Source organism: Sphaerodactylus townsendi, linkage group LG08 (assembly GCF_021028975.2).
Source record: "Sphaerodactylus townsendi isolate TG3544 linkage group LG08, MPM_Stown_v2.3, whole genome shotgun sequence".
NCBI lineage: Eukaryota > Metazoa > Chordata > Lepidosauria > Squamata > Sphaerodactylidae > Sphaerodactylus > Sphaerodactylus townsendi.
The window spans coordinates 14,198,637-14,226,288 of record NC_059432.1 but is presented as its reverse complement, the minus strand read 5'-3'; positions in this window follow the sequence as shown (position 1 = coordinate 14,226,288).

Sequence of the window (27,652 nt, the reverse complement as noted above, 5' to 3'; positions counted from 1 at the left end):
GATGGGGCATGGCTGGGAATTCAGGGGGCGGGGCATTCCTGGGTGGGGCTGTGGCAAGGACGCAGCCACTGCGCCAGTCCTTGGGCGGGAAATGAATGCACACAGGCGCAGGCTGCCACGCACGCCGGTGCACCTCCTGCTAGACTGCTTCAAGTTCTGCGCGCTACTGCTGAGAGGAGGGGCGTAAGGCAAAAATCACGTGGCAAAATCACCAATTAGCAACCCCCTCTCAGCACACACAAATAATTAGTAACCTACTCTCGGGAACCTGTGAGAACCTGCTGGATCCCACTTCTGGTTTCACTCCATCCCCTACAGTTGTATGAGGTAACCAAACACAGGCAAACTTTCCCAGGCCATTGGAGCAGGAAGCTTTCAGTAGCTAGAAATACGGCAGGATCCAAGCGAAAACAGTTGAGGGTCATGATAAGTATACAAAAAGGTACACAGTACACTATGCACCAACCAGAGAAAATACACTGTGCACTGTGTGTGTGATATGCAGTTCTTGAAGAAGCACAGTTAGAGCGAAACAGATCTGCAGTGTGTTCCACTGACTTCTCCTGAAGGCAGACTTTTCCTTTGCTTGACCTCATTGTATATTCACAGAACTGGGCATTTGCTATCTCTATGTGCAATTGTGTGGAATATTGTCATTGTTGCAATTGATTTTCTTCAGAAAACAAGACCCATCATACCTGTTTCTGATTTGTGTAACTTTGTAAGTTGTTGTTTCTATATACATAATGAATGCTTGTTTGTATATGCACATAAAAAACATAAGAACATAAGAAAGAGCCTGCTGGATCAGACCAGAGTCCATCTAGTCCAGCACTCTGCTACTTGCAGTGGCCCACCAGATGCCTTTGGGAGCTCACATGCAGAATGTGAAAGCAATGGCCTTCTGCAGCTGCTGCTCCTGAGCACCTCGTCTGCTAAGGCATTTGCAACCTCAGATCAAGGAGGATCAAGATTGGTAGCCATAGATCAACTTCTTCTCCATAAATCTGTCCAAGCCCCTTTTAAAGCTATCTAGGATAGTGGCCATCACCACCTCCTGTGGCACCATATTCCAAACACCAATCATGCTTTGCATGAAGAAATGTTTCCTTTTATTAGTCCTAATTCTTCCCCCCAGCATTTTCAATGGATACCCCCTGGTTCTAGTATTGTGAGAAAGAGAGAAAAAATTCTCTCTGTCAACATTTTTTGTTGCATAATTTTATAGACTTCAATCATATCTCCCCTCAGGCATCTTCTCTCCAAACTAAAGAGTCCCAAACGCTGCAGCCTCTCCTCATAGGGAAGGTGCTCTAATCCATCAATCATCCTCATTGCCCTTCTCTGCACTTTTTCGATCTCTTCAATATCCTTTTTGAGATGTGGTGACCAGAACTGAACACAGTACTCCAAGTGCAGTCGCCCCACTGCTTTATATAACAATCCTTGCAGTTTTATTATCAACTCCTTTCCTAATTATCCCCAGCATAGAGTTTGCCTTCTTCACAGCTGCCATACACTGAGTTGACATTCCCATGGAACTATCAACTAAGACGCCCAAATCTCTTTCCTGGTCTGTGACTGATAGCACTGACCCCTGTAGCGTGTATGTGAAGTTTGGATTTTTTGCCCCTATGTGCATCACTTTACATTTTGCTACATTGAATTGCATTTGCCATTTTTTAGCCCACTCACCTAATTTATAAAGGTCTGCTTGGAGCTCTTCGTAATCCTTTGTGGTTCTCACCACACTACATAATTTGGTATCATCCGCAAACTTGGCCACCACGTTACCCACCCCTACTTCCAGGTCATTTATGAATAGGTTAAAGAGCACTGGTCCCAAAACGGATCCTTGGGGGACACTACTCCCTACATCTCTCCATTGTGAGAACTTCCCATTTACACCCGCCCTTTGCTTCCTGTTTCTCAACCAGTTTTTAATCCATATGAGGACTTCCCCTCTTATTCCTTCATTGCTGAGTTTTCTCAATAGTCTCTGGTGAAGAACTTTGTCAAATGCCTTTTGGAAATCCAAGTAGTGAATGTCCACTGGTTCCCCCTTATCCACAAGTCTGTTTAGACCCTCAAAGAACACTAGTAAGTTTGTAAGGCAGGACTTGTATCTGCAAAAGCCATGCTAACTCTTCCTCAGCAGGTCTTGCTTTTCTACATGTTTTATAATTTTATCTTTAATGATAGATTTATCAGGAACAGATGTCAAACTGACTGGCCCATAATTTCCTGGGTCCCCCCTAGATCCTTTCTTAAAGATTGGTGTGACATTGGCCATCTTCCAGTCTTCAGGGATGGAGGCTGATTTCAGAGATAAGTTGCACAAGGAAGGTCTGAAATGTATTGTCAAAGGCTTTCATGGCCGGAATCACTGAGGTGTTGTGTGGTTTCTGGGCTGTATGGCCATGTTCTGGTAGCATTTTCTCCTGACGTCTTGCATGCATCTGTGGCTGGCATCTTCAGAGCATCTGAAGATGCTCTGAAGATGCCAGCCATAGATGCAAGCAAAACGTCAGGAGAAAATGCTACTAGGACAAGGCGATACAGCCTGGAAACCACACAACACCCCAATGTCTATAATTTTGCTATTGTTATTTTGTAATTGCAATGATGAAACATTACCTCTGTGCTTAGGTGCATTGCAGTTTATTGTTTGTATGTGCCAGCCCACACATACATGCTGTATTTGCTCTGGTTGTCAATCTGAAATGGCAAGGGTGTCTCTAGGGCAGTGATGGCGAACCTATGGCACGGGTGCCAGAGGTGGCACTCGGAGCCCTCTCTGTGGGCACACACACACAGTTAGTCATGTGGGGGCGGAAAATCACCCCCCCACACACACATACAGTGGCCTGGGCCACTGAGCATGACATGCACGCACCGTGGTGAGCAGGGAGGACTCAGCTGGCGGGCCTGGTGCCTGTGCTCCGGGTGGCTTCTGTCCGGGGGGGGGGAGCAGAGGAGGCAGAGATGCTAGAGAGGCACAGAGCGGTGCGCACGGGACTTGCTGGCGGCTAGAGCAGGCTGGCCCCTGCTCGAGCGAGTGGGGTGGAGGAAGAGGGAGCCAACCATTTTTTCTAAACTAAAACCTCAGCATTCAGGTTAAATTGCCAGGTTGGCACTTTGCGATAAATCACTGGGGTTTGGGTTGCAATTTGGGCACTCGGTCTTAAAAAGGTTCACCATCACTGCTCTAGGGGCATGACAAACCCTACTGCTTGAATAACCATGCACTCCCATAAAAGTTTGCCTAGTGATTGTGTTTGTAGAAACATTCTTTCCATGCCTTTAGGAAACTTCTTTTAGGAAAAAAAGAGTGGTGGGCAAATATATGGTGGTGGAAAGTTCTGTCAAGTCGCAGGTGACTTCTGGGGACTCTGTAAGGTTTTCAAAATTAGAGAGGTTCAGAGGTGATTTGCCATCTCCTGTATCTGTGTAGCAACCCTGAAGTTCTTTGGTGGACAGATTGGGCAAGTGTAAACACATCACTCCAGTTCCTCTGCCTCTCTCCCATAGAAGAAAATTATTAGGTCCAACTTCATAGAGGAGGAGGAGGAGGAGGAGGAGAAGGAGGAGAAGGAGGAGAAGGAGGAGGAGGAGGAGGAGGAGAAGGAGAAGGAGAAGAAGGAGAAGGAGAAGGAGAAGGAGAAGGAGAAGGAGAAGAAGAAGAAGAAGAAGAAGAAGAAGAAGAAGAAGAAGAAGAAGAAGAAGAAGAAGAAGAGGAGGAGGAGTTGGATTTATATCCCCCCTTTCTCCCCAGTAAGGAGGCTCAAAGGGGCTTACAAATTCCTTTCCCTTCCCCCCTCACAACAAACACCCCGTGAGGTAGGTGGGGCTGAGAGAGCTCTGAAGGACTATGACTAGCCCAAGGTCACCCAGCTGGTGTGTGTTGAAGTGCACTCAGGCTAATCTGAATTCCCCAGATAAGCCTCCACTGCTCAAGTGGCAGAGCGGGGAATCAAACCCGGTTCCTCCAAATCAGAGTACACCTGCTCTTAACCACTAGTTATATAGTTAAAAAGTAGGTTAGGTCCAGGGGCAGAGCGAGGGGGAACTGCACCCAGGGCACACCCCCACCCTGTGCCCTGCCCCAGAATGCCCCTGCCCTGGCCATGCCCCCACACTGGCATGCACCCGGGGTGGCACCCCCCCCCTTCCCTGTTGGCTCTACACCACTGGTTAGGTCTGAAAGAGTTACTTAGGGTTTATGGAAAGAGTTTACTGAACACTAGTCCAGCAGAATTTGTAACTCTTTTAAAAACAACCACCAACCTACCTGGACCTTCTTGGCTGCTCCCAAACTGGCCTTGAAACTCCTCTAAGTTTGGAAAGCAATTTGTCATGAAGCCTAACAGAGTGCAATGCAAGGGGGGGGGGCGAGTATAATCCAGCCCTCCCTGTTTGGTCTTACAAAAATCAGTTCCATAGTTTTTGGACTCCAGCCATAAAAAACAGAAATCTTTCCAAATATGTGTTATTGCTACACACAATTTTGGGAGCCTTGTAAAGAAAATATATTACTAGTACCTAATAAAAAGTACCTATAAATTTTCCTGTGTTTTTTTTCCCCTCTGCAGACACTAAAAAGAAGGGGAGAAAATAAATATTTTGTCCTCTTGTTTACGAGACATTTTGTCTGCTCTTTTATTTGGACCTCGACTCTCACGTCTATTCTTTTTTCTTGTTCAGCATGGTGGGGCGAGAAAATGGGCCCTTTGGATTCCTAGTGAAAAGCTCACTGTATCAGACAGGAGACAACGGCAGAACCTTTATTAGGCATGAATACCAGAAAAGTCACAGCAGGGAAACACAAACAAATCAAGACAAAATTGGTTAGGCACCTCTTACCATCAGGGCCTGCAATAGAAACTGGGCTGGTTTCCCTAGCACCATAGGATCATTACTTGTCAGTAGTTTTACAGTACTCGCTTTTGGAGAACAGCTAAGTATGGTCCCTAGTAATAAAGCATCTCTCAAAAGCTTGTATTTGGGGCAGCTGAGCAAAATACGTTCAAGTGTTTCAATAAGAGTTGGACAATATGGACACGCTCTCTCCGATATAGGAGAATTGCCAAACCGGCTCTGTAGAGGAGCTGGAGAAAAACACGGTGCACCTGGCCCTGGTGAGAGCCCATCGATACTTAGGATCAGGTAGCTGCAGTAGGTACGTAGCCATCTTGCCAACACCACCGGAATGATGCCAAAGTATAAAGGAGAGCATGTTTTTCTTGCTTGGCTCAGTAAGAGTTGTTGCTCTTGATCAAAGAGTCTTGTTATAATTTCCCTTACTACTTCACGAGGCTAAAGCATAAGAAGGGCCTCCAGTGATAAAGCAAGAGGGGCGAGTTTGGCAATAATAGTCCTCCACAGCTCACTGTATCCTTCACAGCTGCATAGCTGCAGGTGAGAAAAACCAGGACCAGCCTGCCTGGAAAGGCTACAAATTGATCAAGAAGAGAACAAAAAGAATTTGGATCTATACTAAGGTGACCAGATTGTCACCTTTTAAAACCGGGCCGGGGGTGGGTGTGAGCGTGCGCGGCCGCAGGAGCGCACTGCCTTTTGGGGCACTCCCCAGATTCCCGCCCTGTGACAGGATGGGAAACAGGAGTGCCCCAGAAGGCAGTGCGGCAGCGCAGGAGGCTGCCACACTGCCTTCTGGGGCACTACCCTGTTTCCCACCCTGTGACAGTGTGGGAACTGGGAGCGCCCCAGAAGGCAAAATTGGGACAGGTAAAAAACCCCGTGGGACGTGGGGCAGATTGGTGTAAGGCGGGACTGTCCCACCAAAAGAGGGACGTCTGGTCACCTTAATCTATACCCTGCTTTTCTCAACTGTAAGGAGTCTCAAAGCAGCACCCCAACACCTTCCTTTCCCCTCCCCACAACAAACACCTTGTGAGGTAGGTAGGGCTGAGAGAGTTCCAAGAGAACTGTGACCCACCCAGGTAAACAGGCCAAAATTGGGATTTTGGTTTTATTAAGCTTTTGTATAGAATTTTAGGAGATTTAGTACAATATAGCATTAGAAGTCTCAGAGCATTTCTTTCTCTCTGGTATAACTTTGCCCTAGCTGACAGTTTTTCTATTGCTGAAACTAGTCTTAGAAGATAGAAAACAAGATGTTCTTTTCTTTGTATAAACAAAGTATTGTGGATAAGTCTTAAATATAAGCAATCTAAAAAGGACACGCAGATAACCGTCTGTGTTAGCATTGAAGCAGCTATTGAGAGAAAGTGTGTATCTTACCGTCCCCCTTGGGCAACTGAAGTGCAATGAAGACCCCTTTGTGTTTAATGTCTCAACACACAGTGAAACAACTCTCTGTTTGCTGACTAATAGGATGGAAGGAAGCACTCTTCCCACAGCCCAGGGTTGATAAAAAATATCCATGGAAACGGAATGACTGAGATTCTTTTATTCTTGAGCCATAATCCTGATGAGTGTCCTTTGATAAGAGAAGAATGATGTCACAAAACGTCAGCGGACTGTGTGAAATAGCATGGGGGGGGGGCTGACATGCTATCTGGGATGGTCCCAAATTGATGTCATCTATGATGTCATCTATGATGTCATCAGTGATGTGATTCCTGCACCTTGGAAACTTGTACGACTTCTTGCCATCTTGCTTCTGTAATTTGCTTCCAGCCTCCAGAATCCAGCAAAAGATCATCATCATCATCATCATCATCATCATCATCATCATCATCATCATCATCATCATCATCATCATCATCATCATCATCATCATCATCATCATTTATTAAATTTAATAGACCGCCCTACCCCCGAAGGGCTCAGGGTGGTTTACAAACAATCAACATTCGAATACGGCTAATAGTTTCAATTAAAATAATAAATAAATTAAACATTAAAACACTAGCAGCAGTGGTCTTCCACAATTAAAATAAGTAGATGATGTCCGGCATTAAACCCCCGGGAGGGGACTGGCCGATATTCAGTCAGCAGGTGACAGAGCTGTAAGGAGCAACAAAGAAGGGCGGACTCAGCAGCCAGCCTCACCAAAGGACCGGTGGAACAGCTCAGTTTTATTCCTTTCCGCAGCAGAATAAATCCATACCCTTATGTATGATCTATAATCTCATCTCTGGAGTCTTTTGACTTTTGGAGTTTAAGTTGTGCCCCCAAAGTGACCACAACACAAGATCACCCAGCAGGCTTCCTATGTAGGAGGGGGAAATAAATCCACCAAATAAGAGTCTGCTGCTCATGTGGAGGAGCAGGGAATCAAACCCAGTTCTCCAGATTAGAGTCTGCCGCTTTTAACCCTACCCATGCTGACTCTCAATCAATTAATCTGTATTAGGGCCGCAGACCTCAATAAGGTAGATAAGATGCAAACAAAGAAAAAGTAAGATACATTAAAACAATAAATATGTATCTAAAATAATTTGTTGGGGAAAAATGGGAACACAAGAATGGTATAGGAACGTAAAGCAAATGGGATAAGAATGTAAATATTAAAAGGTAACAAAAAACCAAAAAACTGAAAAAGAGGCAAGGGCACAAGAGAGCAATGGAACTGGCAGATAGAAGACCAGTAAAGCTATAACCATTGTTAATGCATTGCTCCAATCTCATCATAATCTATTTTCTTGTACACAACAGTAATGTCATTCTCATATTATGAAGCTGGGTCCAAATAAGCTCCATCAATGATAGGGCATTTCCCCACTTGCCACGACCCCACTATTCTGCACGCTGCTCTCAGCATGCACCATTTCTGGCACGTGCCCGGGCTTCCCCACGACCCCGCGCTCTGCGCGGGGTCATCAAAAGGCACCGTTTGGAAGTGTGCCAGGAATGAGGCGCGCTGAGTGGGCGCAGCAGCGTCGGGGCGGCTGCACTGTCACTGCCCCTGTAGTGGGGAGTGCCGGGGGACCCTGCGCTACTTGCCTACAGTAGTGCGCAGCTACTGGTAAGTGGGAAAACGCTCATAGTTGAGACTCAAAGGGAGGACCAGAGGACTCATGTGTTAAACCTGTTGCTCGGCCGTACCATCTCAAACTAAGGTTGCCAACTCTGGTTTGAGAATTCCTGGAGTTTTGTGGATAGTGCCTGGGGAAGAGGGAGTTTGGAGAAGGAAAGGAGCGCAATTGAAAAGTGATACCAAAGTGGTACTTCTGAGGCTGACATTTCTTCCAGGGGAGTTGGATCTCTGAAGTCTGGAGATAAATATAATTGCAGAGCTCCAGGCCTGACCTTAAGCCTGCCAAATTTCCCAGATTGGTGGGACACCTCCCGCTGGTAGTCCTCTTCTTCCACTGCTGCTTGGCAGACCTGTAGAGAGAGAATTGGTGGGTGCCATTGCTGGTGATGTAGTGATTCACTTCCGATGTGACCTGGAAATGCCACCACTGAATAGGTATGACGATCTAGCATTCACATACAGAGTTAAACAGTATAGATAAATACATAGAGTTACTGTGCGATGTTTCCTGTGTGATGATGTCACTTCCAGGTCATGCCAGAAGTTACATCACCATAAACCAGTGCCAGCAGTTCCTTGGGTTGGCAGCCCTACCCCAAGTAGGGTCTGGCAAACCTCGTTCAGACTGAGGATGGGGAGGGGCTTGATTGAATGTTTTCCTACCTTAAAACATGACTACCTATTTAAAGAAACCCAATATATCAATGAACAGGCTTTAGCTACTCTTTCCTCTGACATACTAGAGTTATATGTACAAAGGGTTTACATGGAGAAACATTCGAACACACACAGAGAGAGAGAGAGAGAGACAGAGACAGAGACAGAGAGAGAGAGGTCGAATCCCCACTACTGTCTTAGCCAGGTTTCAGAACACAAACTAACCAGGTTTGAGGGACGACCTCCCCATTGCTTGTGTGGCAGATTCCATTTCCGGCGCTCGTTCTCCCCGTTAATCCGCATTACGGCAGGACCTGGTTGCAAGTGGCACAGACCCCATTAACACGGTTCAGAGCTGATCCGAGCGGAAGGATGAGGGTTGAAACCCTGACTCGTTTCCCGCCCTGGAGTGTGACGTGGAATTTGGGCAACCAATCAGTGCTGTGATGTGCGCGCAGCTTTCCTTGGTTTTGTTTCCGCTTTTGCGATTGGCCAGCAGAAGGGGACCCAAACATTAAATAGTCAAACGTGTAACTTTAAATTGTTAATGGTTTACACAGGTAACGAGTAACTGTTTGCACAGTTAAACGTTAAACTTTTACACTTTTTTTAAATCACGCCCCTACAATGTACATTTTTGCAGTGGGAAAAGGTCCCACCCCATCAAGGCATGCCAGCCAATCAGGGGAGACCGGCGAAGCGAGCTCGCCTGGTAGTGGGGATTGCTAAGAGTTCTACAACTGGGTGTGTCTGCTGTGTGCTCGCTGTGGTGGGGAGGGAGAAACTCCGATGAAGAGGACATGGTTTCACAAAGAACAGGTTTGGATCTGCGTGCAAATTTCAAGTGGGGATTCGACCAGAGAGAGAGAGCGCCACCGAAGGATCCAGTAAATGGCCTTTCAATAATATTGGGACTGCATTAGCCTAACACCCTACAGTCAACTTAGGGCAACAGGAAGACTGCCGATACAGTTCACAATGTATGTCCAGAACTGGATTTCAGCTCAGCTTTGTATAGATCAGTGGTTCTCAACCTTCCTAATGCCACGACCCTTTAATACAGTTCCTCATGTTGGAGATCACTGATGCAGAGTGTCTTGGGCGACCCCTGTGAAAGGATCATTCGGCTCCCAAAGGGGTCGCGACCCATAGGTCGAGAACCACTGGTATAGATGAAGGCAGGATTTAGACCCCTTCCACACATGCACTTTCAATTCACTTTAAATCCACTCTGCAGCTGGATTTTACTGTGCAGAATAGCAAAATCCACTTTCAAACCATTGTGAAAGTGGATTGAAAGTGCATTATTCTGCATGTGCGGAAGGGGCCTTATGGAGAGCAAATGGTGACAGCACTCTGAAGTCAGCCAAGGGAGCTCTGCTGAAGGAACCCACAAGACACAACAGCTGCCATCTTGAAATACCGGCAGACTATAACAAACTGTGCCTTAATAATGTCCTAAATCCAACTCCAGTGTTTCCAAGTTAGATCTGTCTCAGATACTGGTATTGAATAATGCAAGTTACTTTCTCGATGTGAAAATCAGCAAAACTAGGATGTCCTTTGGTCTGTTCTCTAAAAACAAAGTTTACATTGCCTCCAAAGACAATGTTCAGAATTTGGCTGTTCATTTCATGTACTGTGAAAAAAGAAACATTTTAATAAAAACTATTGGGAGCAAGTGGTAAATTTTTAATCGTGTTTATATTTGGTGCAGAAGATGCTGGAAGCTGGCCTTTTTTATTTTATAGTAAAGCATTTATCTATGTACATCTTTAGCAACTGTTTGTTTGTCCTTCAAAACATTCATAAAAAATGTATAACCCCCCCCCCCCCGAGGAAAACTATTGGGAAAAAATTCTCACCCAGAAAGAATATAGATTGGTTGCAAATATGACATTTCTGTTAAACTTTGTATGACTTATGAGCTGAAAACAAAAATCCTTACATTTATGTGTTGATGTTTGTTTGTGGATGGAGTGAATAGAAAGAGTTAAAATTCAACTGGAAATCTCTGTAATTCACATGTGTAGGTAGACGTCCCCCAGTACCTGCTTCACGTGTTCTTGTGTCAAATGCATTTCAGCAGCTTTGATCTGGGCCTGGATTTCAAGAAGCTTTTCTTCCATTGGCTCTTGCCCTCCTATGTCCCTCAAGTGGGCAAGCAAGTTATATGCCAGATCTTCCCCATTTTCTCCCTTGCTTGTTTCAAGAGGTTATTGTAGGGCCTTGTCAGTGGTGGGATCCAAAAAATTTAGTAACAGGTTCCCACGGTGGTGAGATTCAAACTGTGGCATAGTGCCAATGGGGCTGGGTGGGGCATGATGGGGCATGGCCTGGCATGGCCTGGCATTCTGGGGGTGGGGCATTCCTGAGGGGGCTGTGGCAAGGACGCAGCTGCTGCGCCGGTCCTTGGGCGGGAAACGAATGCACGCAGGCGCAGGCTACCACACACGCTGGTGCACCTCCTGCTAGACTGCTTCAAGTTCTGCGCACTACTGCTGAGAGGAGGGGCGTAACTAAGGCAAAAATCACGTGGCAAAACCACCAATTAGTAACCCCCTCTCGGCACAAACAAATAATTAGTAACCTACTCTCGGGAACCTGAGAGAACCTGCTGGATCCCACCTCTGGACCCTGTACATTTTGTGACTCCCCTGTTTTCTAGATAACAGCTCTTGGTGAGAACCTGCCAGTTACTTTCCCAAGGGCCCAGTCACCATCCAGTCTGGGAATGCTGGAATGTGCAGGCATGGAATGACTGAAGGGGCGGGGGGGAGCCAAATAGAACTTGATGAGCTGAAGCAGCAAGGGGATTCTGTGCCCCATCTCAAACCCGAGAGGCCCAAAAGTCTCTCAACCTTGCTGCACATATCACTGAAAATATTTGTAAAATGTTTTCAATCCCCTTCCCCTTTACCATGGTTTATGTTCGCATGGGATCCAAAAATGGGATCCAAAAATTTTAGTAACAGGTTCCCATGGTGGTGGGATTCCAACAGTGGCATAGCACCAATGGGGCTGGGCGGGGCATGATGGGGGCTTGGCCGGGCATTCCGGGGGCGGGGCATTAATAATTTATCTGTTACTGTAAAAAACTCTTCCTAATTTCCAGCTGGTATCTTTCTGTCCATAATTTAAACTCATTATAGCAAGTCCTATCGTCTACTGCCAACAGAAACAACTACTTCTCCTCTAATTGACTGCCTGTCAAATACTTAATACTTTCAAATACTTCATTTTGTTTCTAGAAATCAAAAGAAGGATACTTTCCTTAAACAGGGAACTTTGCCATATTTCTAAAACATGTTTTTAAAACAGCCCAACGGGGAGAATTATCCCGTTTTCTACCTTTGCTAACCAGCCACATAGGAAACAACAGGACTTTATGATTTTTGGACCTAATGGAATTTCTAATGGAAAAGCAGACCCAATTGGTAACCCCCTCTCGGCACACACAAATAATTAGTAACCCACTCTCGGGAAATGGTGAGAACCTGCTGGATCCCACCTCTGTTCGCATCCATCCCCTTGAAACAAATTTCTGGCATGCATTTTGTGTCTTTCTCTTTTTTGGGGAATATATTGATGAGAGCCAGTGTGGTGCAGTGGTTAAGAGCAGGTGGATTCTAATCTGGAGAACCAGGCTTCATTCCCCATTCTTCCACCTGAGTGGCAGAGGCTTATCTGGTGAACCAGATGTGCTTCTGCACTCCCACATTCCTGCTGGGCTTGTCACAGTTCTTCGGAACTCTCTCAGCCACACCTACCTCCCAAGGTGTGTCACAGTTCTTCAGAACTCTCTCAGCCCCACCTACCTCACAAAGTGTCTGTTGTGTCACAGTTCTTCAGAACTCTCTCAGCCCCACCTACCTCACAAGGTATCTGTTGTGTCACAGTTCTTCAGAACTCTCTCAGCCCCACCTACCTCACAAGGTGTCTGTTGTGGGGAGAGGAAGGGAAAGGAGCTTGTAAGTCACCTTGAGTCTCCTTACAGGAGAGAAAGGGGGGATATAAATCCAAACTCTTCCTCGTTCTCTTCTTCCTCTTCTTCTATGCTTCACAGCTTTGTGCTGCATCCATATACTTGATACTTAATTCCCCCCCCCAAAAAGCCCCAAAATTTGCAGAAATGCTCCTAGAACAAGTGAGGGGGAATGTAGAGTGAGCCGAGAAAATGGCACCCAGGAGGCAGTTCAGAAAGGCGTGGAAAATATTTTAAAGAGATACGCACAGCAGGTAAGCCATTTTGAAAATATTTCAGCCTCAAGGAAAAGTTTAAAAAGGGATTAATTGAAAACATTTTGACTTCTGTCCCATTTGAATGGGGCCACTTGGCACACTACCTGTATTGCTTAATAAACCCTGCTCCAAGGAGATCCATAATGCTCGCCAGGTTTAATGTTATGCCTTCTGCCTAGTTACATGGCAGATTTAAAAAGCAAGAAAAAGCTAAAAGATTGTGCCCATGTAATGATGGCTCAGTTGAATCTCTGGCCCACCAATTACTACACTGTCTCAGATTCAAGGAAATCAGATCCAAGTATGTGAATCTTACTCCTTTACATTTACCCCATCTCCCCGATTTAATTAGATTACATTACTTGTTGGACAATCCTGATCCTTCTCTCTGTATGATAGTGGCAGACTTTCTCCTGGAAATTACTAAACGCCAGTAGATTTCCTTCGACCTAACATTTATTTCCTGCATTGTATATGCTTTTTAATCCGTTTTTTTATTATTGTTGTACTGTTGTCTATGCCAATAAAGGCTTGCTATCAATTAAAACATTTTGAGACTGGGATGAAGATGTTTTGAGAACCAAAGAGGGTAAAAACAGCATGGAAGTGTTTTATTTCCTGCCTGAAAATGCTTTAAATGAATTGTGCAAAAAGGGCCTCTGTGGGGACACCCCAGTCACAGACACTGCGGAAACAATTTTGACTCCCATCTCATGATGGACATGAGCCTTCTGCTGGGCTCTTTTCAGCACTCAAGTCCTGCAATTGGAGACCCTCCATTCAGTTGGGCAGAAGGCTGGAAGCCTGTGCCTGCAAACTGCCATTTGGGGGTCAGCCAGAAGTTCAGCTGCAAAGCTTTGCAAAACAAGCTCGGAAAGAGCATCGGTGCTCATGTAACCTCAGCTTGTGGGTTCTGTGGGGCAGAACCTGGAATGAGTTTGCAACAACAATGTCTAAAAACAAAATGGTTTACTTTCTTAACATATAACATCAACATTTCACATCACACTTCAAGGTCCTGTTCCGGTTGCATTTTCAAGTCCTTCTAGTTACAGTCTTCTGATATTGCCAAGTCCAATTCTCCTTTGCAAGTGGGTGGGCTCCTGAAGACTCCAAGGGCTTGGTGAACAGGATTCAACATGATGAAGGTTTCCAGGAGAACTCTCACTCATTACAACCACAAAAAGAAGCCCTGAAACAATAAACTCCAACATGTACAACATAGCAAAAACAAACAACTACCTTCCCACTAGTTCCCGACAGCATTGCAGTTACCTTAACAGGGTGTTAAGGGCTAATACAACCAAGGTCCGAGTCTGGTAGCCTTGTCTCCTCCAACTACATGAGGTCTGCTGCAGCCTCTTGCTGCTTTGAGTCTCCACCCCTTACTGGGTCAATCCATTCTGAGCATGGGGGTTACACTCACTGTACTCACTGGATATTTTTTAAAAGAAATAAAAAGGTAACCGGTGAAAGAAAAAAAAGGGGGTTGGAGAAGCTATACAGGCAAAATAGGATACCTGCAGACCTTCTAAGGAAATAATCATGGAACTAATTATGGGCCCTCAGCTTTTGTAGGGTCAACTGCATATTATGGTTTTAGGCATTTCTTTGCAAGGGGGGACCACTATGTGCCATTTGTGTTTAAGTAATATTTTCAGAGTTCAAATGAAAGAGGTTGTATCACTTCTTTTAAATGAAACGATTACCTCCAAACTGAAAAAACTTATTCTAACTTGTACGGTGTCTGTTTATGTATTTACCTGTTGTTATTTGTTTGTTGTGAACCGCCCTGAGCCCTCCGGGGGAGGGCGGTATATAAGTTTAAAAATAAATAAATAAAATAAATAAAATAAATACAAAAACTTGTACATCTGCCAAGCCTCAATGTTCCCTATTTGTCATGCTAAATGATTTCTGGAAGAAAAAGGCAGAAGAAATCTGCCTAAATGCAAGCTTCAAATTAAAAGTGAATTTTGATGGGTCACTGTTTTAGCGGAAAATATTTGTAAACTGGTGGACTCTATTGTAAGTGACATAGCATGCCAAATGCTTTGTGACAGGTTTCAGTTTTGCTGGAGTGTTTGTGTATTTGGTGATACAAATGGAGCACTGTGATCTAGCTAGAAGACTGGCAATCCTAAATAGAGGCCTCTTATGCATGTTTGCCCCACGGTGAATGTATATTTCCTTTGAGGCTGATTTCTGGCTATTCACAAGTTTTACCCACTCCCACAGTCGCAGCGCTGCAGATCCTGGAAGCCTCACAGTTCTAAAGAGCAGGCAAAGCTCAAATTTTCCCTTGCTTATATGTGAACTGTATTTACATATATGAACCTCCTGAATATAGTGGACTCCTGGCATATGAGATATCCAAAGAGAAGAGAGTATGCTTTTTACTTGGACAGACACTACTCCAGAACTGACATGTGCTCAGTGGTGGGATCCAAAAATTTTAGTAACAGGTTCCCATGGTGGTGGGATTCAAACTGTGGCATAGCACCAGTGGGGCTGGGTGGGGCACGATGGGGGCATGGCCGGGCATTCCGGGGGTGGGGCATTCCTGGGCGGGGCTGTGGCAAGGACGCAGCCGCGGTGCTGGTCCTTGGGCGGGAAATGAATGCCCGCAGGCGCAGGCTGCCACGCACGCCGGTGCACCTCCTGCTAGACTGCTTCAAGTTCTGCACGCTACTGCTGAGAGGAGGGGCGTAACTAAGGCAAAAATCACGTGGCAAAATCACCAATTAGTAACCCCCTCTCAGAACACACAAATAATTAGTAACCTACTCTCAGGAACCTGTGAGAACCTGCTGGATCCCACCTCTGCATGTGCTGGATTTTGAAGTCCTTACTAGTTAACTTATACAAAATTAAACCGAAAACACATGCTGATCATAACCCCGTAGAAATTGCATGGACTACAACTAGTAAGCGAAGAGGCAGGTGGAGAATGAAAGATAATCTACTGCAAAAAAAATGTAGTTAAAAATGCAAAGAAGACTTGGATGAATTTTTTAAACTTAATAAGACTGATGGAATGTCCAACACAATAATCTGGGAAACAAGCAAAGCAAATATAAGAGGGAAATTAATCATGATAGCTGCCAAACAAAAGAAAACGATAAAATGGAAACAGAACAAAATATTCCAAACAGAAAGACAAACTGGAAAAAAATATCATACTACATCACCCAAAGATGAACCAGAGGCCTTTACAAATAAATCAGCAGTCCATATGCAAGAAACAGTATAGTCCTTATGCAGAGCTATACTCTTCTAAGCCCACTGGTTTTAATGGAGCTTGAAGAGTGTGGCTGTATTTTAGATTTCTCTGTAGTACAAGCAGGAAGTGGGAGAGTACATAGAGGTCCTGGAGAAGACCATTTTACAACTTTGGGTAGGCTGACTAAACGTCCCGCTTTTGGCGGGACAGTCCCGCCTTAAAACAATTTGTCCCGCATCCCGCAGGTTTTTTCAAGTGTCCCAGTTTTTGAAAGGCTGCCGCACTGCCTTTTGGGGCGCAAGGGAGTGCAACAGCCTCCCACGCACGCAGCCGCAGGAGCACACTGCCTGTTCTGGGGCGCTTCCGTTTCCTGGCGGGAAACGGGAGTGACCCAGAAGGCTGTGCGCTCCTGCGGCTGCGCGCGCGCACCTACCCGCCCATCCCGGTTCACAAAGGTGACCATCTGGTCACCTTAACTTTGGGGCAATTACAAAGAGGGTCCTCCTCCTTTCTATAACCCAGGGATCCCTGGTCTCCTGCAAGGACTTTTGGAACTTTAATACAGTGGTTGGTGCTACCATAAAATGGCTCCTGCATGAAGTGGGGCCAGTCATACTTGTGCTGTGGTAGCTGCCATTGCTGAATCAACATTTTTTAAAATCTGCACAGCCAATCAAATCTCCACTGGCCAACAGAAGCCCCACCCTTTAAAAAATTAAGTACTTGGTGAGCACTAAGAAAAACGTTGGCATGCTGGGAACCCCTGCCATACATAATTCTAAGATCCCATAAAGAAGAAATATCGTGCAGAGTCCTTGAAAATGATTCTATTAGGTAGCTGAGCTCATCTAAAGAGAGACACTTTTGAGGTAAAAAGAAAATGCTAGACTAGACCAGATGGATCGTCGGTTTGATCCAGCAGCAGTCTTCGTATATTTTGATTGCTGTCGATGAATTACAATGTCATATATACCTTTGTCTCAGGAAACAGAAAATGCTTTCCCCCCCCCCCCGCACCCCCATCATAGCTAAAGGTATCTTAACACCAGACTCGACAGAGAAGCCAATTAGAACGAAGCACCATAAATCATGAGAGACCTGGCTGAATTAACTCTTCCCAGAAGGCATGCACAAGAATTTTGATGCCGTTTCTATAGAAGAAACCTGTGCCGGCACTACATCATAATCAGCTGTCTAGCATGCCAAATGACAGAAGGACAATTATCACATAGAAAACAGGGAACGCAGATCTACGGTGCATTGTGGAAGGCTTTCGTGGGTGGAATGAACTGGCTGTTGTGGGTTTTCTGGGCTATGCAGCTGCGGTCTGTTAGTTTTGGCTCCTAACATTTCACCCACATCTATGGCTGGCATCAGTGGTGGGATCAAAATTTTTTAGTAACAGGTTCCCTCGCCAGCCCTGTCTCAGAAAAGGGGGCAGAAGCATACCTAGGCAAACCCGAGCCTTGGGCAAAACCTAAGTTGGATGGCCCCCCCCCCATGGGCAGCCACCCCACCATGACCCCAAAATTTTTTTTGCACCAGGTCATTTCTAAATCATCATCACATTATAGAAAATGCCCCAACTCACAAATCTGAACACAGCAATGGTGAAACACACAGGTTCTTTGATAGAGACTGGTGAGATAAAAGGTATGAAAGGCTGAGAATCCATGCATTGCAGTACCTGAAAGGGATCAACCCAGTTCAGGGAGTTACATTATTAGTCGCAATTGCTATATGGAACCTTCACGTTCAAAGGCAGTAGGCCTCTCGGGGAGGCGAGGGCATGGAGACGGAAAAGCGGACCCAATGAGTAACCCCCTCTCGGCACACACAAATAATTAGTAACCCACTCTCGGGAACTGGTGAGAACCTGCTGGATCCCACCTCTGGCTGGCATCTTTGCAGGCATGACACCGTAAGATATGGTTCTCTCCGTGGCACAGTGTGGAGCTCCGTGCATAGCCCCTCCATTCATTGACTAGTTGTGGCAATGGCAGGGAAACATATTTGACAGCTATCATGCAGCACTCCAAGATGTCTGAGACAGAACTTTCAGAGTAAATTTTAGTAAACGCTGTATGGCCGCTTCCCAGCATTTTGTTGTTCCAGAAAAAAGAAGAAGAAGAAATGTGATGTAATGTTATAAGAAAATTCCTTTGCTTGGTGTCAGGACTGAGTCTGTTAGTGACGGACGGATGGCAGGCAGAGCAGGGGGAGGCGGTTTACCATTCCTTGGCTCCTTCCGCACATGCAGAATAATGCACTTTCAAACTGCTTTCAGTGCTCTTTGAAGCTGTGCGGAATAGCAAAATCCACTTGCAAACAGTTGTGAAAGTGATTTGAAAATGCATTATTTTGCATGTGCGGAAGGGGCCCTTGATACTGGGAGAAGGTCCAGTGCCGTCCCCTCACCACCGCGGGACTTCCCGGACACAGATCTTATCACAAGAAAGTATGAACTGTTTCCAGGCTTGCAATGCTTTGTAGTAAATGTTTTGTAGTTTGTAGGGGGATAGTAGGAGCTGTTTGGCTTGATGGGAGGAGGCAATGGGATATAGTTGGTGGGTTTGAGCGGGAATCGCCAGATTCCTCCTTGACATTGTTACCTACGCTATGAAATAAAAGCTGTAGAACAAATCTACAGTTGCCGTTGTTTCCAGACCCAAAGTCTGACACTTGGCCAGAGCTGTCTACAGTGCACAAAGGAACACAAGATTCCAGTGTGTGTGTGGGGACGAACATATTCAAAGAATGCCTAAGGACTTTTTAAAGAACAATGATATGTACTCCTTGGGCACCATTATCACAGAATTGGTCACAGATGCCAAACAAGCCATAATTTTCCATCAGCCTTTCAAACACAATGCTTGCAAGACTTTCTCCTGCTGAAATGCCAAAATAGCCTCATTTTTGTGCACTGATCTGCTGTTAATAAAGGGGAGGGGATGTCATCAGAGCGGGCAGAGTGTCCCTTGGCACCTTGGTGAGATCTCAACATCCATCCCCATAAAGGAACACAGTTGCCATTTTCCACTTTAGGGTGGTGTGAAGCTTGCAATGTGAGAAGAAATAATTATGGGCCTTGGCATCTGCCCCATTTCACCCACCACTGATACCAGCATTGGGTAGGCCAAAGGGAGCAGCAGTGGCGTAGGAGGTTAAGAGCTCGTGTATCTAATCTGGAGGAACCGGGTTTGATTCCCAGCTCTGCCGTCTGAGCTGTGGAGGCTTATCTGGGGAATTCAGATTAGCCTGTACACTCCCACACACGCCAGCTGGGTGACCTTGGGCTAGTCACAGCTTCTCGGAGCTCTCTCAGTCCCACCTACCTCACAGGGTGTTTGTTGTGAGGGGGGAAGGGCAAGGAGATTGTAAGCCCCTTTGAGTCTCCTACAGGAGAGAAAGGGGGGATATAAATCCAAACTCCTCCTCCTCCTCCTCCTCCTCCTCCTCCTCGTCCTCCTCTTCTTCTTCTTCTTCTTCTTCTTCTTCTTCTTCTTCTTCTTCTTCTTCTTCTTCTTCTTCTTCTTCTTCTTCTTCTTCTTCTTCTTCTTCTTCTTCATCTTCTTCTAGTCCAACACCTTTATAACTGAACAACAGCCGTCTCCTTCCAGCATTTTCTTACAAGGCTTCTCGAGCTCGAAATCTCCAGTTGTATTTTGTATTCTCCCCCGTTCTGTACAGTCTGGTCTAAATGGCTTCTCTGAGAGTAAACAGTGAAGGAGCCAAAGAAACGGGTTCAGGGACGCTTCAGCTAGCAATCTACGTGGCTCTCTTTGGGAAAGCATGAGGCTTGCCTCTCAGCCATTCCCCCCCCCCCCCCGACAGAGCAACGCTGGCCGGCTGCATTGAATTTCAATTTCATCAGCGATGGAAAGCGCACCTCTGAGGCTCAAATCTGCTTAGGGCAGCAAAGCAAATTTATCATCAAAAGCGTTGGGGGGCGCGTGACGGCAGGCGGACACCTTGCTAATGAGCGGACCCCTCGAAACGGTGGCTTTTGCTTTGCTAATAGCTCAGAAACCGGCACGTCAGCATTCTGCCAGGACTCCTTTGCGGGCCCGTCTTCCCTTTTAGCAAGGCCCTCCAGGGCAATCGGATCAAAAATCTATGCCTTTTTATTCCCCCCTCCCCCCGATATATGTATATTTGATGAAAAGCAGGGTAGCGAAACAAAATATATGTATTTTTCAAAAGCCGAATGAAAACCACCAAAGCATTTCCCCTTTCCCTTTCTCGAATGCCTCGAAGACAGCCGGAACCGGGGCCTGAGAGTTTTCTTTCTCCGAGAAGGATATTTTTCCCCCCATTAAAATTTATTCTGAAGCATTTCTCGGAGAGTTAAAATACGCACACACTTCTGTAGCAAAATACCAGTGGGGGCTTCTCCGTAAGAGGGGGCAATTTTCCTCAGAAAAGCGGCAGTGGAGGGAAATGTAAATCTTCCTTTCCCCACTGTTCTTCCACTTCATCTCCCTCTCCTAATTCTATTTCCTCCTTCCCCTGTGGAGTTCCAAACGCATATTTACCACACAGGCCTTTTTTCCTGACATGCCGGTTTCAGTGCACATAAGGCGGACTTCTATTTTATGTAAGGGAGCATTCAAACATTCAGTCCCCACCTGCTGTCTGAAATGGCAGAACCCAGCGATAGATTCACCATGCGGACCTTCTGTTCCTCGGCTTCAGCCCTCAGCCTCAATTAGTTCTATTTGAACGTCTACCAAGTAAGCTTTCAGGCTGGCAAATGCGTGCTTTCAAACGAACAAATGCACCCTTTGCATTCCAATTCGAAGGAATTCTGACCAACAAATGTGCCCTTTGAATTGAATCCCCCGTCCTGATGGGCAGTCCGTGTGCAGAGGATGTTTCGAAAGTATCCGTCAAGATCAAATGGGTCTGCGCTGCATGAAGAAGCAGAGCAGAGGTGAGATCCAGCAGGTTCTCACAGGTTCCCGAGAGTCGGTTAGTAATTATTTGTGTGTGCTGAGAGGGGGTTACTAATTGGTGATTTTGCCACGTGATTTTCGCCTTAGTTACGCCCCTCCTCTCAGCAGTAGCGTGCAGAACTTGAAGCAGTCTAGCAGGAGGTGCACCGGCGTGCGTGGCAGCCTGCGCCTGCGTGCATTCGTTTCCCGCCCAAGGACCGGCGCAGAGGCTGTGTCCTTGCCACAGCTCTGCCCAGGAATGCCCCGCCCCCGGAATGCCCAGCCACGCCCCCATTGGTGCTACGCCACAGTTTGAATCCCACCACCATGGGAACCTGTTACTAAAATTTTTGGATTCCACCACTGAAGCAGAGGATGGAAAGCTCGATGCGCTTTTTCTGAGGCTGCATACGCAAACTGTGGCTGACTTCTGGTTCGCTTAATTGTGATGAGCTTTTTCTGTGGAAAACATTTGAAAAACCGAAAAGTGGACTCTGGACGGCAATGACTTGCCTCAACAGAATGAGCCTAATTTGGGATAGTTTCTAAGTACGGCAAATGCATCCAAGTTGAATGGCCGTGGGAGACATTACAGAGGATGGAACTCCATAAAAGCAGCTTGTTGGTGAACATCTATTAGAGATCCAAAAGTTCTTCCTAAACTGGTTGAAGAGTCGGCCATGAAAACCAAGCTCAGAGCAATCTATGGGCACTTTCACCCATGCAGACTAATGCACTTTCAATCTACTTTCAATTCACTTTGCAGTTGGATTTTACCGTGCAAAATAGCAAAATCCACTTGCAAACAGTTGTGGAAGTGGATTGAAAATGCATTATTCTGCAGGTGCAAAAGTACACTAAAGGTGGTTGGCTTCGTGTTAGAAATGTAGACCTGATTCACATGTATGTACAGAGGTGGGATCCAGCAGGTTCTCACAGGTTCCCGAGAGTAGGTTACTAATTATTGGTGTGTGCCGAGAGGGGGTTACTAATTGGTGATTTTGCCACGTGATTTTTGCCTTAGTTACGCCCCTCCTCTCAGCAGTAGCGCGCAGAACTTGAAGCAGTCTAGCAGGAGGTGCACCAGCGTGCGTGGCAGCCCGCGCCAGCATGCATTCGTTTCCCGCCCAAGGACTGGTGCAACAGCTGCATCCTTGCCACAGCCCCACCCAGGAATGCCCCGCCCCTAGAATTTCTGGCCACGCCCCCATCATGCCCCGTCCAGCCCCATTGGCACTACGCCACAGTTTGAATCCCACCACCATGGGAACCTGTTACTTAAATTTTTGAATCCCACTACTGTGTCTGTATGTATGTTTGTATGTATGCCTGTGTGTATAATTTGAAGAAGATGAAGAGTTTGGATTTATGCCCTGTCTTTCTGTCCTATAAGGAGACTCAAGGCAGCTTACAAACTCCTTTCCCTTCCTCTCCACACAATAGTCACCTAGGTGGGACTGAGAGAGTTCTGAGAGAACTGTGACTAGCCCAAGGTCATGCAACAGGAATGTAGGAATGGGGAAACAAATCTAGTTCACCAGATAAGAATCCACTGCTCATGTGAAGGAGTGGGGAATCAAATCCGTTTTTTAAGATTAGCATTTACTGCTTTTCACTACACCAAACTGACTCTCACATTTGGTACGTGGAGAACATGTAGTTGGGCATTTCACCAAAACCCACGCTAAATACACCCTGGTCTTTAATATGATTACATTGAATGTATTTTTTTTAAAAAAATACTGACACTTGGAAACCATCCGAAACCTCAGTATTCTGGCAGCTGATTGATAGTGTTTGACTGACAATGCACCACAAGAAACACTTGCCGCTTAAGCAATCCATCTCAAGAATCCTGTGACGATCTGATACAATCTTCTTAGCCTGTGACTTTCTGAATGTTTGCTTTGCACTTCCTTCCTTCCTTCCTTCCTTCCTTCCTTCCTTCCTTCCTTCCTTCCTTCCTTCCTTCCTTCCTTCCTTCCTTCCTTCCTTCCTTCCTTCCTTCCTTCCTTCCTTCCTTCCTTCCTTCCTTCCTTCCTTCCTTCCTTCCTTCCTTCCTTCCTTCCTTCCTAAATAGCTCATAAGTCCTTGCCTTTTCATTACTTTTCTTCTCATTTCTTGGCTCTGATCTATAGATAAATATTTCCCTACTCCTTGTTTGGCTGAGTGGCCATGCATTAAACGACAAATGACCTTTGCTTAAATTTGTTCACGTTCTTATAATTCAAGCTGTCAAGTTTTAAGCGTGGGTTTTCCCAACTCTGGACAGCTATGGCAAAGTGTACACTTGTAAAACTGGAGGCACCCTGATGGCTGTTTGTTTTTTTTAAATCACATATCTGCCAGGAAGAAATGCCCAAATCCTTTTGTATAAAATCCGTGTAACTCCAGTTAGTGTAAACTAAACCACTGCAAATTGTCTGAGCATTAAGACAGCCAGTCAGCAGAATCTTTGCTTCAAGTGGATAAAAGGTATAAACAGACCAAAACAAGACTACTGGTGCATTTCAAAGCCTTCTTAACTTTGGTCTGGCCATCAAAAAACCCTCTCTTTAAAAAAATGGCTAATGTACCCACCGGGAACCAGCAGAAAGGAGCAGCAGTGGACAAGGCAACTGGGCCAGGAAGAGCAGAGTGACTCTGGTGTTCATTTTGGAGGGCTTTTCTCAAAGCCACATCTTTTAAAACAGTGTATTTTTAACAGGGGTTTGCAGGGGTTATCTCCTTTTCTCCTTGTAAGGTTGCTAAGAGCTGAGACTGTTGGAGGTGGGGCTTAACAGGGGTTAACAGAGGTTACTCTTTGTCCTGGGCTGCTAAAGGTGGGGCTCCTGAGGTGAGCCTAGCGGCGCGCGCAATTTCTTTTCTTTTTCTTTTTCTTTTTTCTTTTTTTTTAAATAAATTAATAAGGACATTTCTTGAGGGATAGTAGGTACAGATAGCTCCAAGGGGCACTGACTAAAAGTTTAATATCTAAATATCTAAACAAAAGCAGATATGAAGGCAGGAAGCCAGCAGGGGGATGGGGGCTTGCCAGTGTTTTGCACTGAGTGTCACATGTATGACTATCTGCCACTAGGCCAGAAGTCGTGGGTGTGCCCTCGCTGCAATGAGCTCCTGGCACTCAAGGAACGTGTCCGTTCTCTTGAAGCCAAGGTGGCAGACCTGGAGAAGCTGAGAGAGGCAGAGAGGGCAACAAACAAGGCTTTCAGGGACCTAGCAGCCGGGTCCCACTCCCAAGGTGACATCTCTTCAGATGTCATGGAGAATGAGAGTCTGGGTGACAGAGGGTGCCAGTCTGAGGTGGGGGAAGATGTTCCCTTAGATGGGACCCCTTCCTTAGCTAGTGGTCAGATATCCTCTCGCACTGAGGATACCCCTCGGGGAGGTGGGGGGCTCCTTGTAGTGGGTGATTCGATCATCAGGAATATAGAGAGTTGGGTTTGTGACAGGCATTGATGACCGCATGGTGCCTTGCCTGCCTGGTGCGAAGGTTGGCGGATGTCACGCTACGTCTAGATAGGCTGTTAGCCAGTGCTGGGGTGGAGTCAGCAGTTGTGGTCCACATTGGTACCAATGACATTGGGAAATGTAGCCGGGAGGTTCTGGAAGCTAAATTTAGGCTGCTAGGAAAAAGGTTAAAATCCAGGACCCCCAAGGTGGCATTCTCTGAAATGCTACCTGTTCCATTACCACGCAGAGGCTGCAGCTAGGGCAAGCGGAGATACAGGGTCTCAATGCGTGGATGAGAAGGTGGTGCAAGGCAGAGGGTTTCAGCTTTGTCAGGAACTGGGGAACCTTTTGGGATAAGGCAGGCCTGTACAAAAGGGACGGGCTTCATCTTAACCAAAGAGGAACCAGGCTGCTGGCCCTCAACATTAAAAAGGTGGCAGAACAGCTTTTAAACTGATCCCTGGGGGAAAGCCAACAGGAGCTGAGGTGACTTCGGTTCGGAATACAAAGTCCATGGGGATGCAGACAGAGAAGGAGGTTTTTTTTTTTAAATCAACCACATACAAGTGTGGAGCACAGCAATGTGATAAGTGATAGTGTCTACAAAAGGCTAGAGGGCAAAACACATAAATCCCAGGTTAGGGACAGAGACAGAGTATACAAGTGTCTCTATGCTAATAGTAGAAGCATTCGACCTAAAATGGGGGAGCTGGAGTACAGAGTTTTGAAGGAGGACATTGATATAGTGGGCATCACAGAGACATGGTGGAATGAGGAGAACCAGTGGGATGCTGTTATCCCACGTTACAGGCTCTACAGGAAGGATAGGACAGGGCGTATTGGGGGTGGGGTGGCCCTCTACATCAAAGAGAGCATAGTGTCACATAAAATAGACAATGCAGGGGGAGCTGATTCCTCTACAGAAGCACTGTGGATATCAATACCAGGGGTGAAGCATAGTTTAACATTAGGAATATATTATCGTCCCCCTGACCAAAGCGCACAAGAGGATTCTGTGATGGAAAAAGAAATTAGAGAGGCCAACAAAAGCAAAAATGTCATGGTAATGGGCGATTTTAACTATCCCCATATAAACTGGAAAAATGCATGTTCAGGTCATAGTAAGGAGAGAACATTCCTGGATATGCTAAATGACTGTGGCTTAGAGCAGATGGTTGTAGAACCAACCAGGGGAGATGTGATCCTAGATCTAATTCTATGTGGGACCCAGGACCTGGTGCGGGAAGTCAGTGTTGTTGAGCCGATAGGGAACAGCGACCACAATGCTGTCAGATTCAGTATCTCTGCATGCGAACAAGTGACAACTACTAATGTAGTTACATTTGCCTTCAGAAAGGGAAATTTCTCAAAGATGAGGGGGATAGTGCTTGGAGGTTATTTAAAAACACAGTCTTAAAAACTCAGCTGGAATGTGTTCCACAGGTTAGGAAAGGCAGCGCCCAGTCCAAAAGAAAGCTACCATGGTTAACAAGGGATGTTGAGGAAATTATATAGGAAAAAAAAGATGTCTTTTAGAAAATGGAAGTCCAACTTAACTGATAAAGAATACCAGAGAGAACACAAATAGTGGCAAAAGAGAAGCAAGTTAGCTGTAAGGGAGGCAAAAAAGGATTATGAGGAACGCATGGCTGTGAACATCAAAACCAGCAACAAACAGTTCTTCAAGTACATCAAAAGCAGGAAGCCAGCAAGGGAAGCGGTAGGCCCGTTAGATGACAAAGGAACAAAGGGTGTGCTAAAAGATGACAGGGAGATTGCAGAAAAGCTGAATGAATTCTTTGCATCTGTATTCACCCAAGAGGAGGTGAGGAAAATTCCTGCACCTGAACCAAGCTTCTTAGGAGGCGAATCCGAGGAACTAACGAAGATAGTGGTAGACAAGGAAGAAGTTCTGGCAGCCATTGATAAACTAAATGCTACCAAATCCCCTGGCCCAGATTGCATTCACCCAAGAGTTCTTAAAGAGCTCAAGCATGAAATTGCTGATCTTCTCACTTTAATATGCAACTTATCCTTGAAATCAGGCTCCATCCCTGAAGACTGGAAGATGGCCAATGTCACACCAATCTTTAAGAAAGGATCTAGGGGGGACCCGGGAATTACAGGCCAGTCAGTTTGACATCTGTTCCTGGTAAATTAGTAGAATCTGTCATTAAAGATAAAATTATAAAACATGTACAAAAGCAAGACCTGCTGAGAAAGAGTCAGCATGGCTTTTGCAGAGGCAAATCCTGTCTTACAAACTTACTAGAGTTCTTTGAGGATGTAAACAGGCATGTGGATAAGGGGGAACCAGTGGACATTGTCTACTTGGATTTCCAAAAGGCTTTTGACAAAGTTCCTCACCAGAGACTATTGAGAAAACTCAGCAATGAAGGAATAAGAGGGGAAGTCCTCCTATGGATTAAAAACTGGTTGAGAAACAGGAAGCAAAGAGTGGGTGTAAATGGGAAATTCTCACAATGGAGAGATTTAGGGAGTGGTGTCCCCCAAGGATCCCTATTGGGACCAGTGCTCTTTAACCTATTCATAAATGACCTGGAAGTAGGGGTGGGTAGCGTGGTGGCCAAGTTTGCAGATGATACCAAATTATGTAGGGTGGTGAGAACCACAAAGGATTGCGAGGAGCCCCAAGCGGACCTTGATAAATTAGGTGAGTGGGCTAAGAAATGGCAAATGCAGTTCAATGTAGCAAAATGCAAAGTGATGCACATAGGGGCAAAAAATCCAAACTTCACATACACGCTACAGGGGTCAGTGCTATCAGTCACAGACCAGGAAAGGGATTTGGGCGTCTTAGTTGATAGTTCCATGGGAATGTCAACTCAATGTATGGCAGCTGTGAAAAAGGCAAACTCTATGCTGGGGATAATTAGGAAAGGAATTGATAATAAAACTGCAAAGATTGTCATGCCCTTATATAAAGCCGTGGTGCGACCGCACTTGGAGTACTGTGTTCAGTTCTGGTCGCCACATCTCAAAAAGGATATTGAAGAGATAGAAAAAGTACAGAGAAGGGCAACGAGGATGATTGAGGGACTGGAGCACCTTCCTTATGAGGAGAGGCTGCAGCGTTTGGGACTCTTTAGTTTGGAGAGGAGGCGGCTAAGGGGGGATATGATTGAAGTCTATAAAATTATGCATGGGGTAGAAAAT